Source organism: Podarcis bocagei (genome assembly GCF_964188305.1).
Source record: "Podarcis bocagei genome assembly, chromosome: 7".
Taxonomy (NCBI): domain Eukaryota; kingdom Metazoa; phylum Chordata; class Lepidosauria; order Squamata; family Lacertidae; genus Podarcis; species Podarcis bocagei.
In genome coordinates, this window is record NC_138132.1 from 3,063,548 (window position 1) to 3,088,001 (window position 24,454).

General features: G+C 49.1%; 1 protein-coding gene across 2 annotated transcripts in view; it reads left to right on the forward strand.

The window, feature by feature from the left end:
* LRFN1 (leucine rich repeat and fibronectin type III domain containing 1) overlaps nt 1-24,454 on the forward strand; it is a 158,394-nt gene that overhangs the window by 79,383 nt on the left and 54,557 nt on the right. Inside the window, exon 1 of one of the 2 annotated variants that reach the window (XM_081200294.1) lies at nt 15,261-15,378. The exons of the other annotated variant lie outside the window; for it this stretch is intronic. The gene's annotated coding sequence lies outside the window, so the exon portion shown is untranslated. Of the gene's footprint in view, nt 1-15,260; nt 15,379-24,454 lie in introns of those variants that run through there. 2 annotated transcript variants of the gene reach the window in all.

Genomic DNA, 24,454 nt, shown 5'->3' on the forward strand with positions numbered 1-24,454 from the left:
ATCTTGAGTTCCGGCACTTTTCTCTGCTCACAATGCTTTGAATCCAAAATAGCCTTTCTCCTTTTTGGAGGGGGGGGGGGAGAGCTGAAAATTCAGCTCAAATTGACAGAGTAATAAGAGTTACCGCCGGGATCAGCCATTCAGTGGCTTTCATTCTCTCTCTCCCTCTCCCCGGAAGTGCTCTATCCCAAAGTGCTCTGTCAAATTGGTAGAAGCCGTCCACCTGCCAATTGAGTGTGTCAATCTGACTGCCAAAAAATGCACTCCCCCCCGAAATTGTCTGAGATGGCTCATGAAAGTGTGAGGTTCGGGGAATAAAAACCAAGGGGATTTCCACCACCCCATCCTGTTGTTGCTGAAGCCCCTCTCCTCTCTTTCGGTCTTTGCATGAATACGTGCACCAAAACACAATGGACCCCTTTCTCCCCCTCCCTCTCAACCTTCCTTTTATAGAATCCTGGAACTGTAGAGTTGGAAGGGACCCTGAGGGTCATCTAGTCCAACCCCCTGCAATTCACGAATCGCAGCTGAAGCATCCCTGACAGCTTTCCTCCAAATCCCAGAGGAGCACAACCGTCCTGGCTAGTAGCCTCTCCTCCATGAATTTGTCTCACCCCCTTTTAAAACCATCCAAGTTGGTGACCATCTCTGCCTCCAGTGGCAGGGAGTTCCATAGTCCAACTACACAAACACAGCATAAAGGACTTACTTTCTCTGTCCTGAACCTTCCGACATTCATCTTCATTGAACATCCATGGTGTTGTGAGAGAGGAAGGAAAACTGTTCTCTATCCGTTTTCTCCAGGCCAGTTTTATGAATTTCTCTCCTGTCGCCTCCTGCTTGACTTCTCCCTAAACCAAGAAGACCCCAAAGCTTGCTCCATCTTCCAAGTGGCAACCCTTCAGATATTTGAGGATAGCTAGCCTGTCAGGCTCCTCTTTTCTAAGTCTCCCTGGTCCTAAATGGGGTAACTGTGCCCCTGAAGGACCAGGTGCGCAGCCTGGGAGTCATTCTGGACTCACAGCTGTCCATGGAGGCACAGGTCCATTCTGTGTCCAGGGCGGCTGTCCACCAGCTCCATCTGGTACGCAGGATGAGACCCTCCCTGCCTGTGAACTGTCTCGCCAGATTGGTGCATGCTCTGGTTATCTCCCGCTTGGACTCCTGCAATGCGCTCTGTGTGGGGCTACCTTTGAAGGTGACCCAGAAACTACAATTAATCCAGAATGCGGCAGCTAGACTGGTGACTGGGAGCAGCCGCCGAGACCATATAACACCATATAACATTTTGAGTCCAAAATGACTTCCAGGCTACACACCTGGTCCTTCAGGGGCACAGTTGCCCCATTCAGGACCAAGGAGCCCCCCCCACCCGCCCGCCCCCTGTCCCCCCAAAACAGTACTTCTGTCTTGTCAGGATTCAACCTCAATCTGTTAGCCGCCATCCATCCTCCAACCGTTGGGATGACCCTCGGGGTCCCAACTCTGTGATTCTAATGCTGGAATCTTTTGCGCAATGTGGGGCTCTGATCCACAACCCGGAGGTTAAGAGTCCCGCGCTTTACCGACTGAGCTATCTCTTCAGCACTGATTATTTCTCCCGCCTCCTCATTTTAATGAGAAAAAAACATGCCAACTACAGTGGTGGCCCGCAAGACGAATGCCTCGCAAGACGGAAAACTCGCTAGACGAAAGGGTTTTCCGTTTTGGAGGTGTTTCGCAAAACGAATTTCCTATGGGCTTGCTTCGCAAGACGACAATGCCTTGCGAGTTCCTGCAGGTTTTTTTCCCTCCCCCCCTTTTTCTAAGCCGCTAAGCCGCTTATCAGCTGATCCGATCAGCAGATAAGCCGCTAAAAGCCGCTAATAGCGCTAATCCGCTAATCCGTCAATGGGCTTGCTTCGCAAGACGAAAAAATCGCTAGACGAAGAGAATCACAGAACGGATTCTTTTCGTCTTGCGAGGCACCACTGTAATATGGAACAGTGGAGGGGCTGGATTTAAAGCCGGGGAAACGGCTGGAATTGAATGGCGAGGGCTCTCTGTTTGCCAACGGGCCTCCTCTTCCGGCACAGAGCCCCGCTGCACGGCACATCTGTGAAATCCATCTCCATGGAGCCTCTCTCTCTTGGCTCCCTCTGGAGCGTGAAAGAATCCAGAGGGAGCCCGCGAGGAAGAGCCAGCGAGCCAGCCAGAAAGCTAAAAATACCCTCTGGGTTTAAAAAGGAGCAGGGGAACAGGAACCCGGCAGAGCAGAGAAGGTGGCAGGTATTTTAGAACCAGCGAGGAGGGCTTTGCGCCCACAAATCTGGAATCTGAGACAGGAGGCAGACGGCAAGGTTTGGAGCATCCCCAGAGATGGCAAGGAAGACGGAAAGTAGGTTGGCGACAAGGAACCTTGTGATGGCAAGAGCACTGCGGGCTCCTCAACTTGAGCTCCGTGGAGGAAAGGCAGGAAATGGGTTCAGCCCTAAAAATAAATAAATAGCTAAAGGGTTCAAATTGGGGAGCGGTTTACCTGCAAGCGGAGGTGATCTTAATCCGCTTTAGGTATTTTACCTTTTGCATGTGTGTCCCTTTTTCTTGATTTAAATGTTTCGCCTTTTTTTGGTTAGCTGATTTGAGGTGTTTCACAATCAAGCAGAGTACAGTGGTACCTCAGGTTACAGACTCTGCTAACCCAGAAATATTACCTCGGGTTAAGAACTTTGCTTCAGGATAAGAACAGAAATTGCGCAGCAGCGGCACAGCAGCAGCAGGACGCTGTGCTTGGGGTACATGAAACCTTTCACTTCAGAGAGAGGTAAGGGGTAAAGGGACCCCTGACCATATGTTCAGTCGTGGATGACTCTGGGGTTGCGGCGCTCATCTCGCTTTATTGGCCGAGGGAGCCGGCGTACAGCTTCCGGGTCATGTGGCCAGCATGACTAAGCCACTTCTGGCGAACCAGAGCAGCACACGGAAATGCCGTTTACCTTCCCGCCAGAGCGGTACCTATTTATCTACTTGCACTTTGATGTGCTTTTGAACTGCTAGGTGGGCAGGAGCAGGGACCGAGCAACGGGAGCTCATCCCATCGTGGGGATTCGAACCGCCGACCTTCTGATAGGCAAGCCCTAGGCTCTGCGGTTTAACCCACAGCGCCACCCGTGTCCCCTTTGAGAGAGAGACCACATTCAAAAAACGAAAACAAAGTCCCCTCGAAATTGTACAGTGGCACCTTGGGTTACATACGCTTCAGGTTACATACGCTTCAGGTTACAGACTTCACTAACCCATAAATATTACCTCGGGTTAAGAACTTTGCTTCAGGATAAGAACAGAAATCAGGCTCTGGCGGTGCAGCAGCAGGAGGAGGCCCCATTAGCTAAAGTGGTGCTTCAGGTTAAGAACGGTTTCAGGTTAAGAACAGATCTCCGGAACGAATTAAGTACTTAACCCGAGGTACCACTGTATATGGAAATAGCATTGCCTTCTCCCTGCTTTGTGACTTGACCAGCCACAGCACCAATCCCCAGTCTCCTCTCAATTCTATTTGCATTTTTCCACATTCCAACAACCAACAGACCACAGAAATGAAGAAGCAAAGACTGCTGAACTTACTATAACTGGAAGGAACAGCTGAAGCCGCATCCCAGAGGCGAAGTCCCCAGCCGAGGGATAGAGAGGCAGCGTGCCAGGAGACAGGAGGGCGAGGAGAAATCAGCTGGGAAGGGAAGCTGGGGCTGGCATGCCTCCAGCCCATCATTGCCGCTGCATGCCTATAGCTCCAGGCCCACCATCTGGTGGGCCTTTCGCTCGTCAGAAATAAAAGCCAACGACATTATATTATTAAAAACGCACCGGAGTCTTGGCACGACACAATTTGTCTGGTTCAGGGAGAAAAGGGTTTCAGCGGCACTTGGTGTCTAGATGAGTTTATCACACACACACACACACACACACACACACAAAAACACAACGGAGCCAGCACCCTCTTGGTCGAGGGGAGAGAGGAATCCTCTCCTCTATCCCACAGTTGCTCAACCAAAAGTTCAGCAGTCTGGATGGGTCTCCTCAGGTGACCCTCATCCTCTCCTGCAAATGCCCAAACTTGCTTGGCTCTCTCAGAGACCACATTAAACCGGTCCTGAAAGACCTACATTGGCTCCCAGTACGTTTCCGAGCACAATTCAAAATGTTGGGGCTGACCTTGAAAGCCCTAAACGGCCTCAAAGGCCCACTATACCTGAAGGAGCGTCTCCACTCCCATTGTTCTGCCCGGACACTGAGGTCCAGCTCCGAGGGCCTTCTGGCGGTTCCCTCCCTGCATGAAGCCAAGTTACAGGGAACCAGGCAGAGGGCCTTCTCAGTGGTGGCACCCGCCCTCCCATCAGATGTCAAGGAAATAAAGAACTATCTGACTTTTAGAAGACATTTAAAGGCAGCCCTCTTTAGGGAAGCTTTTAATAGTTGATGAATTGTTGTATTTTAATATTTTGCTGGAAGCCGCCCAGAGTGGCTTGGGAAACCCAGCCAGATGGGCGGGGTATAAATAATAATAATAATAATAATAATAATAATAATAATAATTACTATTATTACTATTATTACTATTATTACTATTATTATTATCATGAAATTACACATGGCATGGAGAAAGAGGCATGAGAAAAGCTTTTCTTCCTCTCACCTAACACTAGAACTCGTGGGTGTTCTACGAAGCTGAACATTGGAAGTTTTGGGATTGGTAAAAGGAAGTCTTCTTTCGAGCAGCGCAGAGACTGTGGAACTCCATCCCACTGGAAGCAGGGACTGCCACCAACTTGGATGGCTTTAAAAGAGGGTTGGAGAAATTCATGGAAGAGGAGAGGGCTATGGATGAGTGCTGGTCAGGATGGCTATACGGTGACAAGGTCTTCAAACCCCCGTCCAGAACATAGCTGTCAACCGTCCCTTATTTGGCGGGAAAGTCCCTTATCCCAACACCGTGTCCCGCTGCTGTCCCTTATTGATGATGTCCCTTAAATTTCCCGGGTTTCAAAGGAAGCAGCTCCTCTCCCTCCCTCCCTGCCGGCCAGGGAGGAGGGAGGCTCCAACTGTGTTGCTTGGCTGCGTTGCTCACCCAAGAAGGAGTCTAAGAACAACTGGGGGGTGGAGCTTGCATGCCTTGTGCCAATCAAATCGGCCGCGTTGCCTGGGGACTCGCCTTTGCTCAGCGCTTCCCAGCGGAGAGGTGACGGTGGTTTTCCTTGCTGCATCCCCTTTGCCTGGTTGCTACGCTGTGGGAACCACCGCTTGAGGCTTCGTTTGGCTGCTGGCTGGACTTTATGCCTTTGGCTCAGAGGGGCTCAGAAGTCGAACATACCTGTGCCCCTTGGAAAATCCCTTATTTTGGCTGCTGATCCCTTATTTTCGAGGCTGCTGGTCCCTTATTTTCAAATCTGTTAGTTGACAGCTATGGTCCAGAAGGTCAAGGTGCAACTAGCAGGGATGTTGGGGCTGGGATGGGCCTCCAGGAACCGCGTCTGAAAGCAGCTCGCCAACCCCCTCGTGATTTTTCCCCCCTGTAAACCTCGCCACGAATAATTGCAATTAAAACACACACAAATGCAAAGCCCTGAAGTCAGCGGAAGAATTATTAAACGTATAGCTTCTAATGGTTTAATAACTCTGGCTTTTGTCGGGCAGATTAGAGGGCAGCCCCCTTGCAGCGAAGTCTCCCCCCGGCACTCCGTTCCTTTAATGAAGTGGCACATATTGAAATGTTAAGCCAGGATCCATCAGTCTTTGACTCTGTCAAGAAGTGGGAAGGCTCGCGAAAGCCTGCGGGGGTTGAAGGAAGCGTTTTGCAAGCGCGGATCAGACTCGACTTCCTTGGTTTGTTTTTTTTAACAGAGGTTGCAATGGCCATCTCTCTGGGATTCATATAAAATTGGGGGGTTGGAAGGGAAGGGGGTTGGGCTGGATAACCTTTGGGGGTCCCTTCCGACTCCCCAATTCTATGACAGCTCAAAGGCAAGCCCCTTCTTCCCCAGCACTTATTCGTTTCCCTCCCTCAATATCCTGGCAGTCCCTCCCCTCTCACTGATTCCACCCCCAACTCGCTCCTTTTTTATAATAATCTTTATTAACAATTTTGACATAACAAATTATTTCAACTATTGTATTTTCCCCCATTCCCTTCCCCCCCCCCCATATCCTCCCTCCCTCCCCCCTACGACTTCCCACAGTTCCTCTTCCTGGTTTATTAATAAATATTGTTCTCTGCATGTTATAAAAATGTAAAAAAATCTCTAGGCTATTTATCTATTGTAAAAGTAAAGGTAAAGGGACCCCTGACCATTAGGTCCAGTCGTGGCCAATCTAGGGTTGTGGCGCTCATCTCGCTTTACTGGCCGAGGGAGCCGGCGTACAGCTTCCGGGTCATGTGGCCAGCAGGACTAAGCCACTTCTGGCAAACCAGAGCAGCGCACGGAAACGCCGTTTACCTTCCCGCCAGAGTGGTACCTATTTATCTACTTGCACTTTGACATGCTTTCTTACTGCTGGGTTGGCAGGAGCAGGGACTGAGCAACGGGAGCTCACCCCGTTGCGGGGATTCGAACCGCCGACCTTCTGATCGGCAAGGCCAAGAGGCTCAGTGGTTTAACCCACAGCGCCACCTGCGTCCCAGATGTTAACCTGTAGTGTACCATATTTTTCGCCCTATAGGACACACTTTTCCCCCTCCAAAAATGAAGGGGGAATCTGGGTGCGTCCTATGGGGCGAATGCAGGCTTTCGCTGAAGCTTGGAGAGGGAGAGGGGTCGGTGCGCACCGACCCCTCTCGCTCTCCAGGCTTCAGGAAGACATCCGCAGCCTAGGCAGCCCTGTGGGAGGTCCCGCAGGGATGTCTAGGCTGCGGATAGCAGCCTGCCGCCCAGCGCGAGGGGCGCCCTGAAGCAGAGCACCCCCCGCGCTGGGCAGACATCCGCAGCGTGGGGAGCCCTGCAGGAGTTCCCCGCAAGGCTCCCCATGCTGCGGATAGCAGCCTGCCGCCCAGCGCGAGGGGCGCCCTGATGCAGAGCGCCCCTCGCGCCGGGCAGACATCGGCCAGCCCCACAAGCTTGGGGGACAGCAGGGAGGCGCAGCGACACCATCCCACTGTTCCTCAACCTGTTTCGGTTTCCCCGACCTGGTTTTGGGGGGGAAATAAAGGGAAATTTTTTCCCCTTTACTTCCCCCCCAAAAAACTAGGTGCATCCTATGGGACGGAGCGTCCTATGGGACGAAAAATACGGTATGTTTATTCAAAACCTGCCAAGGAGTCCAACTCATTTTGTTGATTCTTTAGATACTTTCTAAAAGGTTCCCGTTCTTCTTTACAGTTGTCCTCGTCATGTAGTTTGTGCGTCAATTTCGCCAATTCCGCATAGTCCATCAATTTCTCTTGCCACTGTTCTTCCGTCGAGATTTCTTCGTTCTTCCACCCTAAGACTCTTGCCGCCGTTGTCGCATACATAAATATATTCTTCATTTTCCTTGGCAGGTCTTTCCCTACAATCCCTAACCAAAATGCTTCAGGCTTTTTTTTACAAATATTAATCTCACCCCCAGTTCGCTCCAACCATCTTCCTTCTCTGCTCCCGCACATCTGTGTGGAAGGTTTATTGCAATTTGCAGCTAAGTTCCTCTTCCAAGATTTCCAAATGGCAACATTCCCATCTTGCAAGTCTCAGAGGGGAAGAGTTATATATAGATGTTTTTAACAGCTCTTTTTGATAGGTTCCCCCCCCCCCCATGAAAAAAGGGCAGGGAGGAGGAGAACCACACATTTCACTCCTTTTTAAAGCACACAAGCAAACTCTCACTTTTTCCCCCTTAAAAAAGAAATACTATTTAGAGTCGAGTTGTGTGGAAGCCCCATGCAGATTTATTAAGAACACAAGCTGCTACTGCTTTAGTTGGAGCCAGAACACTGGTCCACTTAGATCAGTGCTGACGGCTCTGGCTGGCAGCTGCTCTCAAAGGCACCAGAGAGGCTTGATGGCATTTTACCATTGTACTGTGGAGAGTGTATTAACTTATGGTCTGTGTGTGTGGTTTGGGAGCTGCACGGTCAGGGAAAAAACAATGCTGTCCAGGGTTGTAAAGACTGCGGAGAGAATAATTGGGTGCACTCTTCCCACCTTGGATCAAATCTATGCTTCCATAAAGGTGTTGACCTTTAAAGCCCTAAACGGCCTCTGTCCAGTATATCTGAAGGAGCGTCTCCACCCCCATTGTTCTGCCCGGACACTGAGGTCCAGCTCCAAGGGCCTTCTGGTGGTTCCCTCCCTGTGAAAAGTGAGGTTACAGGGAACCAGGCAGAGGGCCTTCTCGGTGGTGGCACCCGCCCTGTGGAACGCTCTCCCACCAGATGTCAAAGAGAAAAACACCTACCAGACTTTCAGGGAAGTTTTTAATGAGTGGCATTTTAGTGTATTTTTGGTCTTTGTTGGAAGCCGCCCAGAGTGGCTGGGGAAACCCAGCCAGATGGGCGGGGTATAAATAAATTATTATTATTATTATTATTATTATTATTATTATTATTATTATTATTATTATTATTATTGGTGTCATAAGAAAGATGCAGAGATAGCGCAGGATCGTGCACACCCCAGAAATGATCTCTTTTAGCTTCTGCCATCTGGAAGAAGGTACAGGGTTATAAAGACTAGGACTAGCCGCCTGAGAAACAGTTTCTATCCAAATGCGATTTTGGTTCTAAACACAGTGTAAGGTAGTCTCTGTGGGGGTATATTGTATTTAATTATGGGGTATCAGAGTTTTTAGGGGGCTAACCAGGTTGGGATAGCTGGGATAGCAGGCTTCTTGGTTTTTGAATGTCTGGTGTAGATTTTTTCAATTCCGTTGTTCCGTATGGGACAATGACAATAAAGATTATCGTATTGAGAGACCTTTACCAACCATTCCTTGAGAAAGATTGTAGAATCATAGGACTGTACAGCTGGAAGGGACCCCTGGGGTCATCCATTCCAACCCGCTGCAATGCGAGAATCTCAACTAAAGCATCCATGACAGATGCTTAAAAACCTCCAAGGAAGAAGTATCCACAACCTCCCAAGGGTTGTTCTTCCTGATGTTTAAGTCGGAATCTCCTGTTCTTGTAACATGAATCGATTGGTTCAGGTCCTACCTTCCAGAGCAGGGGAAAACATGCTTGTTCCTTCTTCCATGTGACAGCCCTTGAGATATTAGAATATGGCTATTATATCTCCTCTCAGTCTGTCCCCCCCCCAAGGTAAACAAACCCAAATTTCCAGACCCTTGATCATCTTGGTCACAATCCTCTGCACGTTTTCCAGCTTGTCAGTCTCCTTCTTAAATTGTGGTGCTCAGAACTGGATACAGGACTCCATGTGTGGTTTCAGCAGGGCAGAATAGAGCGGGACTATTATTTCCCTTGATCTGGACACTATGCTTCTGTGGATGCAGCCTAGAATAGCATTAGCCTTTTTTGCTGCTGCATCACACTGTTGACTCATGTTCAGCTTGTGATCCACTAAGACCCCAAGATCCTTTTCACATGTACTGCTAGTAAGCAAGGTGTCCTGTGTAATAAACAAAAATCTGCCCTTATTCCCTTATGGGGGACACAAGAGCCCATATAGAGTCCTTACGTAGGTTCCCTATTGGTAGGAGAAAATAACAGAGGCCAAGCAGAGAATATTGAGAAGCAAAGCAACTCGTAAGCCTGATCTTTATTGATCTGTTGCAACAGGATGCTCCTCTCACACGCAGGAAAGGAGGAGGAACCCAGAACCAAGGTGTGGCCGCCCTTATATAGACATTTTAAATTGCCCACTCTGGAGTCCAAGACCACCCCCAGACACATCATACATACATCACAGAAAGGGGTGTAGCTCAAGACCCCCCCCCCCCAGATACATCATACCTACATCACAGAAAGGGGTGGTCTACAGCAGAAATCTGAGTGCGTTGTTTATCTCCTGTCTGGCAGGTTCCCTGTTAATGGTCACTTGATTGGATACCCTGGGGAGCCTGGCCAGTCTTTTGTCATGATAAATACTTAGTTCCTGAGCCAGGTCACAGGCTCACCCTATTCAAACACAGACAGACCTGCCCTTAAGACAGGATTTGTGAAGGAAAAGGCAATGGGGAGGCTTTTCCATTTTCCTTTGACTTTGCAGAGAAAACATTTGGTCAGTTTGGGAGTCAAAATGGTTTCAGGGCTGTTTTCCTGTGCTGCTTCAGACATGTGGTTTATATATTTATGTACGTGTTTGCTTGGTACATTTATGAACATTTTTTATACATATAAGACCTTAATTTTTTTTATTTCACCTGCATCTTATTTTTGTGCATCTGGTTCTTCCTGGAATTAATTTTGTTAATTTGAGCCCTGCTCTCCAATCTGTGAAGATCATCTTGAATCCTGCTTCTGTCTTCTGCGGCATCTGCTACCATCCCAGTATCCAAAGCCACTGAGAGGGTGAGGAGAATTAACAGGGACACCTTTTCCCAGGTGGAATCTATGCATTAATTCTTTTTTTAAAAACTGCTGTAAAAATCCTTTTATAACAAGTTTTTAATACAGTATATATATTGAATTTGCTATTAGCTTGTCGGCGCCATCTAGTGCCACATTTGTATAATGCTCTTAAAATGTGATATTTGCAGACGTATAGCTGAGTCCCCAGTCTCTCCCCTGAGTGCTAGCATTGTGAGGCAGAAAAACTATTCCCTACCCACTCGCTCCTTAATGTGTATCATTTTATACAGTCCTCTCCTGCAGTGTCTTCCTCGACTTTTCTCCAAACTAGTAAAGGTAAAGGGACCCCTGACCATTAGGTCCAGTCGTGACTGACTCTGGGGTTGTGGCGCTCATCTCGCTTTATTGGCCGAGGGAGCCGGCGTACAGCTTCCGGGTCATGTTGCCAGCAGGATTAAGCCGCTTCTGGCGAAACAGAGCAGCACCCGGAAACGCCATTTACCTTCCCGCCGGAGCGGTACCTATTTATCTACTTGCACTCTGACGTGCTTTTGAACTGCTAGGTGGGCAGGAGCAGGGACCGAGCAACGGGAGCTCACCCTGTTGTGGGGATTCGAACCGCCGACCTTCTGATCAGCAAGTCCTAGGCTCTGTGGTTTAACCCACAGCGCCACCCGCGTCCTTCTAAAAAGTCTCCAAACTGAAAAGTCCCAAATGCTGCAACCGTTCCCCCAAAGGCCTCTAGCTGTCCCCTGTCGGGAACAGGACACTGGGGCAAAAGAGGCCTTTGCACTGAGCCCTAATTCTCCAACGAGATGATGACGATGATGGATTACCTCACAGGGCTGTCATAAGATGACTCAGTCAAAGCCTGCAAACCATCTTGAGCACTGTCTATAAATAAAGCTGGGGGTGCTAATTATTATTAGTTTCCAGGCTCCGCTGCTTCTCCAAAGCTCCTCCTCTCGTCTGACACCTGCTCTGCACTTCTGACACCACTGATACTTACACAACATCTGGGCCCCTCTGGGAACTGGTGCTCATAGGGCAAGGAGAAGACGCCCTGTTTTTCCTTTCTCCTGCTTGGATCTTGTGGAGACTGGCAGTGTTCCTGCCCTGTAGCTGTGCCAGGCGAGGGGAGGCGATCGGGGCTCCAGGCCTTCAAGGCTGCCTCAGAGAAGCATTAAGTTGGAAGGGACCCCAGGGGTCATCTAGTCCAACCCCCTGCAATGCAGGAATCGCAGTGAACGAGGGTCCATCACCCATGCAGGAGATTCTGGGTTCAAACCCCAGCACCTCGCAGCATCAGGTGGGAGAGGCTCCTGTCCGAAATCCAAGAGAGCCGCTGCCAGTCAGTGTTGAAAATGCTGGCCTAGGAACACAGGAAGAAGCTGTGCTATACAGAGCCAGGCCTTAGGTCTGTTGGGATCAGGGTTGCCTTGATATAGGAAAATCCTTGGGCTCACGTGGATTGTCAAACAAAGACACCAGTCTTCTCTTCTCAGGAGGTGTCCAAAGTCTTGGAGCCTCAGCTTCAGGGTCTATCCTTCCAGTGAGCACTCAGGGCTGGTTTCCTTCAGAATGGAGAGGTTGGATCTTCTTGCAGTCCATGGGACTCTCCAGAGTCTCCTCCCTGTAAGGACAGATCCTGAAGCTGAGGCTCCAAGACTTTGGCCACCTCATGAGAAGAGAAGACTCTCTGGAAAAGACCCTGATGTTGGGAAAGATGGAGGGCACAAGGAGAAGGGGACGACAGAGGACGAGATGGTGGGACAGCGTCATAGAAGCTACCAACATGAGTATGACCAAACTGCGGGAGGCAGTGGAAGACCGGAGTGCCTGGCGTGCTCTGGTCCATGGGGTCACAAAGAGTCAGACACGACTAAATAACTAAACAACAACAACAACAACAGTCTACACTGACCGGCAGCATATCTCCAGGATGGCATCATCTCCTGGTCCCTATACCCTTTCCCCTAATTCAGAATCTAGGAAGCTATTTTAGTGGTTCAAACTGGGAGGGGTGGCTAACACCCCAGAGGACAGGATCACACTTCAAAACGACCTTGACAGATTGGAGAACTGGGCCAAAACAAACAAGATGAACTTTAACAGGGAGAAATGTAAAGTATTGCACTTGGGCAAAAAAAATGAGAGGCACAAATACAAGATGGGGGACACCTGGCTTGAGAGCAGTACATGTGAAAAGGATCTAGGAGTCTTGGTTGACCACAAACTTGACATGAGCCAACAGTGTGACGCGGCAGCTAAAAAAGCCAATGCAATTCTGGGCTGCATCAACAGGAGTATAGCATCTAGATCAAGGGAAGTAATAGTGCCACTGTATTCTGCTCTGGTCAGACCTCACCTGGAGTACTGTGTCCAGTTCTGGGCACCACAATTTAAGAAGGACACTGACAAACTGGAACATGTCCGGAGGAGGGCAACCAAAATGGTCAAAGGCGTGGAAACGATGCCTTATGAGGAACGGCTAAGGGAGCTGGGCATGTTTAGCCTGGAGAAGAGGAGGTTAAGGGGTGATATGATAGCCATGTTCAAATATATAAAAGGATGTCATATAGAGGAGGGAGAAAGGTTGTTTTCTGCTGCTCCAGAGAAGCGGACACGGAGCAATGGATCCAAACTACAAGAAAGAAGATTCCACCTAAACATTAGGAAGAACTTCCTGACAGTAAGAGCTGTTCGACAGTGGAATTTGCTGCCAAGGAGTGTGGTGGAGTCTCCTACTTTGGAGGTCTTTAAGCAGAGGCTTGACAGCCATATGTCAGGAGTGCTCTGATGGTGTTTCCTGCTTGGCAGGGGGTTGGACTCGATGGCCCTTGTGGTCTCTTCCAACTCTAGGATTCTATGATTCTATGGGTCAGTGTGTCTGGCTGTTAACCAGAAGGTTGGTGGGGTGAGCCCACCCAGAGACAGTTGTGGACCTGGCGGGGGGGGTAGACTAGATGATTTGAGGTCCCTTCCACCTCTACAATTCTATGATTCTATGATACTATTATAGGAATTCTAAGGTCTTATATATATAAAATAAATGTTCACAAATCTACAAGGCAAACACATACGTAAGTATATAAACCACGTGTCTGAAATAGTACAGGAGAACAATCCTGCAGCCATTTTGACTCTCCCAAATTGACCTCAAATATTTCTCTGCAAGGAGGAAGGAAACGGGAAAAGCTTTCCAATTGTCTTTGGACTGCAGGGGCTTACACTAGGGTTACCGAACAGCCCCTGGATTTGAATATCAGTCCCTGGACAAATTCCGTCCCCGGAATGTCCCCAGATTTGCAAATCTGTCCCCGGGAAACATGGCAGTGGCAGCCTCAGCAGCCCGGAGCCAGCCTGGTAGCGCAGTTGGCTCTGGCTGGCTTCAGGAGCTGCTGGCTGCCGTGGCGCCCGCTATTTTTCCTCACCGGAAGTCCCCATATGATGTGCCTTCTGTGCAACACATCATATGAGGACTTCCGGTGAGGAAAAATGGCGGGTGCCACGGCAGCGGGCAGCGAGCAGCTCTACAAATATTTCACAAGTCTACAACAACAATAATTCTGGGTGGCTCCCAACAGAATATTTAAAACACGATAAAAGATAATAATAATAATAATAATAATAATAATAATAATAATAATAATAATAATAATAATAATATCTTTATTGTCATTGCCCCCTTCGGGGACAACGAAATTACTTGACTGCTCCATAAAAACAATAATTAAACAATACATTATAATACAGCCAGGGAGATTAGATGACTTTCAAAGTCCGGGCTTCCCATTCAGGGCCGAGATCGCTCTGGGGAAGAAGCTGTTCTTAAGACGGCTCATTCTTGTCTTCATCGTCCTGTATCTCCGTCCCGACGGCAGGAGCTCGAAGAGACAGTGACCAGGATGCGATGGATCTTTTACTATGTCCAGTGCCTTCCTATGGCACCTTGTGGCATAAATCTGCTCTAAGGTGGAGAGTGGGCAGCCAACAATGCTCTCTGCTGCCTTAACAACCCTGCACAACCCCATCCTGTCCTGGGTAGTAGATCAAACATCCACAGGGATTTTTCACAGGGCAGGCACCATAACCGAGAAGGCCCTCTGCCTGGTTCCCTCTAACTTCGCTTCATACAGGGAAGGAACCACCAGAAGGCCCTCGAGCAGAGCAATGGGGGTGGAGACACTCCTTCAGGTCTACTGGGCCTTTGAGGCCATTGAGGGCTTTCAAGGACAGCACCAACACTTTGAATTGTGCTCAGAAACATACTGGGAGCCAATGTAGGTCTTTCAGGACCAGTGTTATGCGGCCACTCCCAGTCACCAGTCTAGCTGCCGCATTCTGGATTAGTTGCAGTTTAATCTAAAGTTTGTGCAAGAAACTCAGGGTGAATGCTCAATAAGCATAAGAACATCCGAAGAGATGGATGGATCAGGCCATTTATCTAGTCCTTAAGACCCAGAGGAAGAATGCACTTTCTGAATTAGGCCTCCTTCTCTCTCCTGCATCGCTTTAAGCTGTTGGCTCAAGTAAATTCAATTGTCTCGCCTTGTTCAAAGTTGCGCAGACGGATATTCTTAACTCATGTTTACTTTTAGACATGACGGTTATTTGCAATTGTAATTATTCATAGGGCGCGTTGGAACTGGGATATGTAGCGACAATCGTTTGATATGCTGGGAGCTGCTCTGAGAACAGGCTTCTGGGAGATTGGAAGGCAAACACAGAGATGATTCTCTGAACATCAGGCGAGCCCTGGCGGATCGGGCCGAAAGGAGCCCTTGAGTCCACCATCCTGCTCTCGCGGTCGCCAACCAGATGCCCCAGGAGCCCACAAGAAGGACCTGGGTGAAACAGCCCTCTCCGTAGCAGCAATTCCCAGCAACAGGTCTTCAGAGGTACACTGCTTTAGACAGTGGAGATAGAATATAGCCATTGAGATGGCCCTGAGATCTGCATCTCCTGTTAATTCCTCATTCTGTCTGGGGCATTACAATCAGCAAGGCTGATGAACACAGGATCAAGGGTCCGGAAACCAAGCCTGATGAGGAATGGTTGAAGGAGCTGGGTATGTCTAGCCTGGAGGAGACTGAAAGCCATCATCTAATATCTGAAAGGCTGTCCCTTGGAGGATGAAGCAGGTTGTTTTCTCCTGCTCTGGAAGGGAAGACCCGAACCAAGATAGGAGCCCCTAAATCTTTTCCTACTGCAATGCGCTCTACGTGGGGCTACCTTTGAAGGTGGCCCGGAAACTACAACTAATCCAGAATGCGGCAGCTAGACTGGTGAGTGGGAGCGGCTGCCGAGACCACATAACACCGGTCTTGAAAGACCTACATTGGCTCCCAGTACATTTCGGAGCACAATTCCAAGTGTTGGTGCTGACCTTGAAAACCCTCAATGCCCTCGGCCCAGTATACCTGAAGGAGCGTCTCCACCCCCATCGTTCTGCCCGGACGCTGAGGTCCAGAGCCAAGGGCCTTCTGGCAGTTCCCTCCCTGCGAGAAGCCAAGTTACAGGGAACCAGGCACAGGGCCTTCTCATGAAGAGCCTCCATATTGTGGAACCTCCAGGCCCAGAAGCAGTCTATCTCAGCGCCTAGGATATTTGTCCACTGTGGGAAAAGGGTGCTGGACTTGACGGACCCTTGGCCCAGGTTCTTCTTATGTACTTAAGGAACCTCCAGGTCCAGAGGCAGTCTATCTATAGAGTCCTAGGTTCTTTGGGGTGTTTGTGTTGGGGGAAAAGGCCACCACTTTCCCAAGACACTCTCTCCGATGGTCACTCTCTGGCTGTAAATCGTCCTCAATCCCAAGAGACCGGTGATAAGCGACCCCTCCCTCCTGAGAGGAGCACACTCATCTTCAAGCATCTCATAGCAGAAGAGTTAATCAGTAGCTCTAAACTACTTTATTTACAGTCTATATACAAAGGGATGTAGGTGGCGTCCACAGAGCCTAGGAGTTGCCGATCAGAAGGTCGGCGGTTCGGATCCCCGCGACGGGGTGAGTTCCCGTTGTTCAGTCCCAGCTCATGCCAACCTAGCAGTTCGAAAGCACGTCAAAGTGCAAGTAGATAAATAGGTACCGCTCCAGCGGGAAGGTAAACGGTGTCTCCGTGCGCTACTCTGGTTTGCCAGAAGCGGCTTAGTCATGCTGGACACATGACCCGGAAGCTGTACGCCGGCTCCCTCGGCCAGTAAAGCGAGATGAGCGCCGCAACCCCAGAGTCAGGCATGACTGGACCTAATGGTCAGGGGTCCCTTTACCCTTTACTTTATACAAAGAAACCATCAGCATGTCTGTGCTCTCTCAGCAGTGGTACAGAACAGCATCACACACAGAAGTGAAATTAAACTCTGCAACAATACCCCAACAGTACTGAGACTTCCTGTCTCACACTCTCAGAAGCTAAAATAAAAAAATTCCTTCCAGTAGCACCTTAAAGACCAACTAAGTTAGTTCTTGGTATGAGCTTTTGTGTGCATGCACACTTCTTCAGATACACTTCAGATACATGCACACTTCTTCAGTGTGTATCTGAAGAAGTGTGCATGCACACAAAAGCTCATACCAAGAACTAACTTAGTTGGTCTTTAAGGTGCTACTGGAAGGATTTTTTTTATTTTGACTATGGCAGACCAACACGGCTACCTAGCGGTCTCAGAAGCTAGTGCAGCATCAAGAGACATAAACAAACAGTTGTCATAGACATAGTATACCCCTGTTATACCAGTTCTGCATTTGGAACTACCTGCAACTGGATTGACCAGTTCAAACCTCTGGCTACCTGTCTTCCATGGGACTAGAGTTTTTGCTCTACCTTGGTCTGAGGAAACAGTATTGACTCTTGCAACCTTCAGGTGTGGCTTTGTCTCTCCAGTGGACAAACCTTGCACAGCGGTAACCTCTGGTTACGTACTTAATTCGTTCCGGAGGTCTGTTCTTAACCTGAAACTGTTCTTAACCTGAAGCACCACTTTAGCTAATGGGGTCTCCCGCTGCCGCCAGAGAACGATTTCTGTTCTCATCCTGAAGCAAAGTTCTTAACCCGAGGTACTATTTCTGGGTTAGCGGAGTCTGTAACCTGAAGCGTCTGTAACCTGAGGTACCACTATACCTCACTCAAGACCTGAATCCTGGTTTGAGCTGCTAGCCACAGCTATACATGCAACAGCTGTGTTAGCAAACTCCTCAGAGTTATTTACAGTCTATATACACTGGCCTGATCCAGCAAGCCGCTTGCCCCAGTTCCAAGATGGAAGGCCAGGTACACAAAGCCTCACTCTCAACCTACAGGAGCCTAACTCCAGCCCGCCCACCCACCGCCAGGCAGGGGGGCTGGGGGGAGGGAAAGGCTGCCATTTGCGGCATCTACGCTGGGCTCCCCGGAGACCTGTGTCAGCACTCTGTGGTCTGTCTCCTCCGATCTCCATCTGGAGGGAGAGATTTGAGGCATCCTCGTGAAGGTCACGGCAGTGTAGTAGGGGAGCCATAATGGTGGGCGGGGTGGGGACAGGTCCTTTCGCCCCCCTCTCCATCCCTGAAAGCTCGGGGAAGGGTGGAAATGGACCCTTGTCTTCCCAAGAAGACATCAGATCATTCCAGACCCTTCAGTTCAGCAGGGCGTGGGAGCCTGATCCTGCGCAGGGTTAGGGACTCCAAAGGCAACAGAACTGTAGAGTTGGTCGGGACCCTCTACGGTCATCTAGTCCAACCCCTGCAATTGAATCACCGTCATTTTTTATTTTTAAACTATATGCCATCTGTTCCCCGGAAATTAGAATGGATACAGATAAAGCACACATAGCTAAAATCATATAAAAGACCATCGTTAAGAAGGAAATACACTCTACAGTGGTACCTCGCAAGACGAATGCCTCGCAAGACAAAAAACTCGCTAGACGAAAGGTTTTTCCGTTTTCGATTTGCCTTGCAAGACGAATTTCCCTATGGGCTTGCTTCGCAAGACGAAAACGTCTCGTGACTTTGTTTCCTTTGTCTAAAAACAAAGACATGTTTTGTTTATAAAGTTAATTTATTTTCCCTTCAATTTTTGAACTGCTCTTTACAGTATGTGTGACTTTAAAGAGCAGTTAATAAACTGTTGTTGTACCAAATTTGGCTTTGTTTGGACTTTTTTTGACCATAGGAACGCATTAATTGATTTTCAATGCATTCCTATGGGATTTCGTGATTCGCAAGACGAAAAATTCGCTAGACGACACAAATTGCGGAACGAATTAATTTCGTCTTGCGGGGCACCACTGTACTAGAATTAAGGCTTTGTTTTAAAAAAAGCCTAAACCCAACCACAAATTTATTGAAATACAGCAAAATTTCAAAGCCCTTTAAAAAAACAAAAAACCAGCCTCCCAAAAGCTGGTCAGAATAAATCTGTTTTCACATGCTGAAGGAGGGACAATAGTCTCAGAGCTGTCTTTAGCATATGCACCATCGGAGGAAATTGCTCACCTGTAATGACCACACAGCAGAAATAACCGCTTTTGTTTCCTGACTCGTCGGGAATATTTGACGCTACGGAGTAACAGAGCGACAGGTGGGTAGGGACTTTTGCTCCATCGCTTTTCACTGCCACCAATCGAGAGGGACCGGTGTACAGTAGGTATTCATTTGATGCCCCCCCCAATACATTGGCTGCCCCCCAGAATTTGGCGCCAGGCTGCCCCACACCCCTTGCACCCCTGGCTAAAGACGGCCCTGGCTAGTCTGGCTTCTCTCGGAATCGATTCCAGACGGATGAAAGGAAGTTCCTTCTTCACATGTTACAGAGTTGAACTGTGGGACTCATTGCCACAGGAGGCAGAGATGGCCCCCAGTGTGGATGGCTATGAAAGAGGATTGGGCAAATTCACGGAGGAGGAGAAGGCTAGGGATGGCTACTAGACAGGATGGCTGTGCGCTGACCATCCGTTGCAACAGAAAGGGGAGATGACTTTTATGCTCAAATCGTGCTTTCTGGTTCCCCATGATGGGCATCTGGTCGGCCACTGTGAGAACAAGATGCCGGACTGGATGGGCAATGCTGATAATAATAATAATAATAATAATAATAATAATAATAATAATAATAATAATAATAATAATAATAATAATTTGTTTATACCCCGCCCATCTGGCTGCGTTTCCTCAGCCACTCTGGGTGGCTTCCAAAAGAATATTAAAATACAATAGTCTATTAAACATTAAAAGCTTCCCTGAACAGGGCTGCCTTCAGTTGCCTTCTAAAAGTCTGGTAGTTTTTCTTCTTTGACATCTGGTGGGAGGGCGTTCCACAGGGTGGGCGCCACTACCGAGAAGGCCCTCTGCCTGGTTCCCTGTAGCTTTGCTTCTCGCAATGAGGGAACTGCCAGAAGGCCCTCAGCACTGGGCCTCAGTGTCTGGGCAGAACGATGGGGGTGGAGACGCTACTTCAGATATACAGGACCGAGGCCGTTTAGGTCTTTCAAGGTCAGCACCAACACTTTGAATTGTGCTCGGAAATGTCCTGGGAGCCAATGTAGGTCTTTCAGGACCAGTGTTATGTGCTGTGTACACAGCAGCAGGACAGTCCCAGGCCTGCCGGCTCTCCTCCCTCCTCGGGCACCCCATTCGAGTCCTGCACCTTGCTGAGCAATGAGTCAGACAGGCCCAAAGGAAGAGCTAAAGTCCCTCTTGTCTGCTTTGGGGGGGGGCGATCCCGAGTGAGAGGCTAGAGGGGGAAGGAAGGAAGTCGTGGTCAGTTTCCGCAACTTAATCCGCTGGATTAAGACGAATTAGGAAGAAGTTTAAAGAATATTTGAAAAAAATATGTTACTATTTAAATCTTAGAATAGCTTTGGAAGTGGATATAGGCTGTAGGGTTAGAAGTAGACTATAGTGTATTTTAAAATAGTATTATTTGCAAGTGATAAAATGTGAAGATTTTTTATGGTAAAAGTAAGTGTGATAGAAAAATGGTTAAAAATTATGTAAACTGCTAAAGATGAGGTAAGATGAAAATCAGATAGAGGGGACTTGGGGAAGCTCACCTAACAATGTTTAGAAAAAATAAGGGCAAGATAAGAATTTGTTTGTATTGTCTGCTTTTCTGTTTAGTTGTGTTATAAAATGAATTAAAAAAATTTGAAGGGGGGGGAGACGAACCGAGGGACTCTGCAGTGTTATTTTCTATTAATAAAAATCTCCTTGCATTCTGTCCCTGTCCTGTGGATGACCTGGCCTTGCTCGACAGCTCCCTTACATTTTGGAAGCCACTCCTTCCTGAAACCCTGCCAGCCCGTGCAGACAGCACTAGCTAGATGGAGCAAGGGGCTGACCCACTTTATTTTATTTATTTTTCAATTTTTTTTATTGATTTTCCAAAATTTTTGAACAAACAAACAAACAAAAATCTTAGCTATAGTTAATCCAATCATAGTAACATTGTTAAGTGACTTCCTTGAATCCCGCCGGCTGAGTTTCAGTGTATATCATGGTAACAGTTTTCCAAAACCAAATTTCTCATAAAATTAACTTAATCACTTAACATCATTATACCTTTTCATTTTAACTTTAAACATATTATTCACTAACACCACATATTTCAATCCTAAGCCTATCTGGTATTTGCATAGCTGTCAAGTGTTCCTTATTTGGCGGGAAAGTCCCTTATTCCAGTGCCGTGTCCCGATGCTGTCCCTTATTGATGGATGTCCTTAAATGTCCCTTAAATTTCAAAGGAAGCAGCTCCTCTCCCTCCGTCTCTGCCGGCCAGGGAGGAGGGAGGCTCCAACTGTGTTGCTTGGCTGTGTTGCTCACCCAATAAGAAGTCTAAGAACGACTGGGGGGTGGAGGTTGCGTGCCTTGTGTGTGGCTAGGTACTGCAAGCTGAGGGGGGTTTTGAATGCTGGATGCCATTTTGTTGCACATGCTGCTGCAAACTTTGCAGTGCAAAGCCAGGCTGGGGAGCCATCTTAAGTTGAGGCTGCATAGGCCTTGTGGTGCATGTGATTCAGATTCTATTCAGTTGAACCTCTGGTTACAAAGTTGGTTGGACAGTGTTCTCGACACTACCAGCATGAGTTTGACCAGACTGCAGGAGGACAGGAAGACTGGAGTGCCTGGAACAGGGGAGGCTGCAGGTCCCTTATTTTGGCTGCTGGTCCCTTATTTTCAAATCTGCAAGTTGACAGCTATGGGTATTTGCAAGTTTTTCCAATTAAGTTATCTTAGCATATTTAAGTAAATGTTCTTTGAATTTCATCCATTCCTCCTGGTACTAATCCTCCTTCTTCTGGTCGCGGACTCTTCCAGTCAGGTCGGCTAGCTCTTCATCTGCCATTCCTCCACTGTTGGGACTTCTTGTGTTTTCCAATTCTTAGCTAACAAAATTCTAGCTGCAGTTGTGGCATACAAAAACAATCTAACATCTTTCTTGGGCAATTCCAGACCTATTATTCCAAGAAGAAAGGCCTGTAGTTTCTTAGTAAATGTATATTTCAACATTTTTTTCAATTCATTATAAATCTTCTCCCAGAAGTCTTTCACCTTGGGACAGGTCCACCACATATGATAAAAGGTACCTTCTTTTTCTTTACATTTCCAGCATAGATGATCACTATTATGATATATCTTTGCTAATATTACAGGAGTTAAGTACCATCTATACATCATTTTCATATTTTCCTTTAACATCGTACATGCAGTGAACTTGACCCCTTTCCTCCACAACCTATCCCAGTCTTAAAACATTATGTTTTCTCCCACATCTTTTGCCCAGTCTATCATCACAGATTTAACTTGTTCATCCTTTGTATGCCACTCCAACAATTTGTTGTTTAGTCGTCTAGTTGTGTCCGACTCTTCGTGACCCCCTGGACCAGAGCACGCCAGGCACTCCTGTCTTCCACTGCCTCCCGCACTTTGGTCAAACTCATGCTGGTAGCTTCGAGAACACTGTCCAACCATCTTGTCCTCTGTCGTCCCCTTCTCCTTGTGCCCTCCATCTTTCCCAACATCAGGGTCTTTTCCAGGGAGTCTTCTCTTCTCCTGAGGTGGCCAAAGTCTTGGAGCCTCAGCTTCAGGATCTGTCCTTCCAGTGAGCACTCAGGGCTGATTTCCTTCAGAATGGAGAGGTTTGACCTTCTTGCAGTCCATGGGACTCTCAAGAGTCTCCTCCAGCACCAGAATTCCATAACTCCAACAATAGATTATACCGTATTTTTCGCCCCATAAGACGCACCGGCCCATAAGACGCACCTAGATTTTAGGGGGGGAAATAAAGGAAAAATTTTTTATTTCCCCCCCAGGTGCGCTGCGCTACACCAGGAGCTTGGGGCGTGCGGAGCTCAGCGCGCCCCAAGCTTCTGCGTGCCGGCAAGGTCTCTGCTAGCGTGGGAGAGCCGGGCGCCTCTCCCAGGGCTAGCGGACCCCTGCGCTAATCCAGAAGCTTGGGGCAAGCTGAGGTCAGCGCGCCCCAAGCTTCTGCGTGCCGGCAAGCAGTCCGCTGCCGCCCCAAGTCTCCCGCACCCGGCAGGAGGTCCCGCTGGGTGCGCGAGGCTTGGGGCGGCAGCGGACTGCTTGCGCGCACCTAGAAGCTTGGGGCGTGCTGAGCTCAGCGCGCGCCAAGCTTCTAGGTGCGGGCGAGCAGTCCGCTGCCGCCCCAAGCCTCGCGCACCCAGCGGGACCTCCTGCCGGGCGCGCGAGGCTTGCAGGCATTCGCCCCATAAGACGCACCCCGATTTCCCCTTCATTTTTGGAGGGGAAAAAGTGCGTCTTATGGGGCGAAAAATACGGTACATTTTAGACAAAGGGGCTGACCCACTTTAAGGCAGATTCCTACATTCCTCTTCTTGCGTTCTTATGTCTGCTTTGCCTGAAGGGTCAAAATGTCTTGGGCCGGCCGCACCTTGGCCTCTTCTCCTGAGCACGTTTCTGTGGTCTAAGCCCCTGCCGAGCAGAGCGGGACCCTGCTTCCGAGTAAAGGCGCGCGCCGTTCGCTTGCAACTTCCGAGCAAATTGATTAGCGCTGCAGACTCGGTACATGGCTCCCGGGGGACGATTCCGCTGCTAGCTGGCTCCGGTTATTCTGCTGCCGTCGGCAAAAAAAATCAGCGGTTCTCCCCCACTCCATCTCCCCCACCCTGCCAGATCATGTTTCTGTTGTGGAGCATTGCACGTTCCTTTTCTCCTAAAGGACTTCCCACTAGCAGACGAAGGAGCGGAAGGAATAGGCTGGAGCTTTGTTCACCACTTAGCAGGAAGGGACAGGATCAGGCCAACAGCCCATCTGGTCCATCGCCCTGTTCTCGCAGCGGCCCAATGCCCCACAGGAGCTACGGCTCGAGAGAGACTGCTCCTGGAGATGGAGGCCATAGCTGTCAACCGTCCCTTATTTGGCAGGAAGCTCCCTTATCCCAGCGCCATTTCCCGCTGCTGCCCCGGATTGATGATGTCCCTTAATTTCCCGGGTTTCATGCTTGCCCGGCTCAGGAGGGAAGCAGCGGCTCGGGGTCCTTCGCCACGAGAGAGCATGCACACGGGCTGCCGCGTCTCCATCTCTCCCTTTCCCCCCTTGGGGGCGCATCCTGAGGAGACGGGTGGCGGTGCGTGGCCAGGCAGCCCCTCTCTTGCGAGACTTCTGCCAAGCTGCCAGGGGAAGCCAGTGGCGGCGGAGGCGGCCTGAGGGAGGAGGGGATGAGGAGGGACGTAGAAGGGCGGCGCTTCAGTGGCCATGGTGGTGCCGCAACTGCCTCATACCGGGCTCGCAGGCGGCGTGGGTGAGAGTCTCTCTCTCTCCCTCCCTCCCTCTCTCTCGGGCGGGGAAGGGCCGATGGAACTCCTCGCGCCAGGACGACGGCAGCCCCGACGTGCTGCTTAACATCCCCTCCAACCGGTGCAGCATCTTAATGTAGTGATTTCCCCCTCTGCACCCCTTTCATAACTCTATTTTTATAAATCATTTGTCCATCCATAGTTCAATTTTTTACTACAA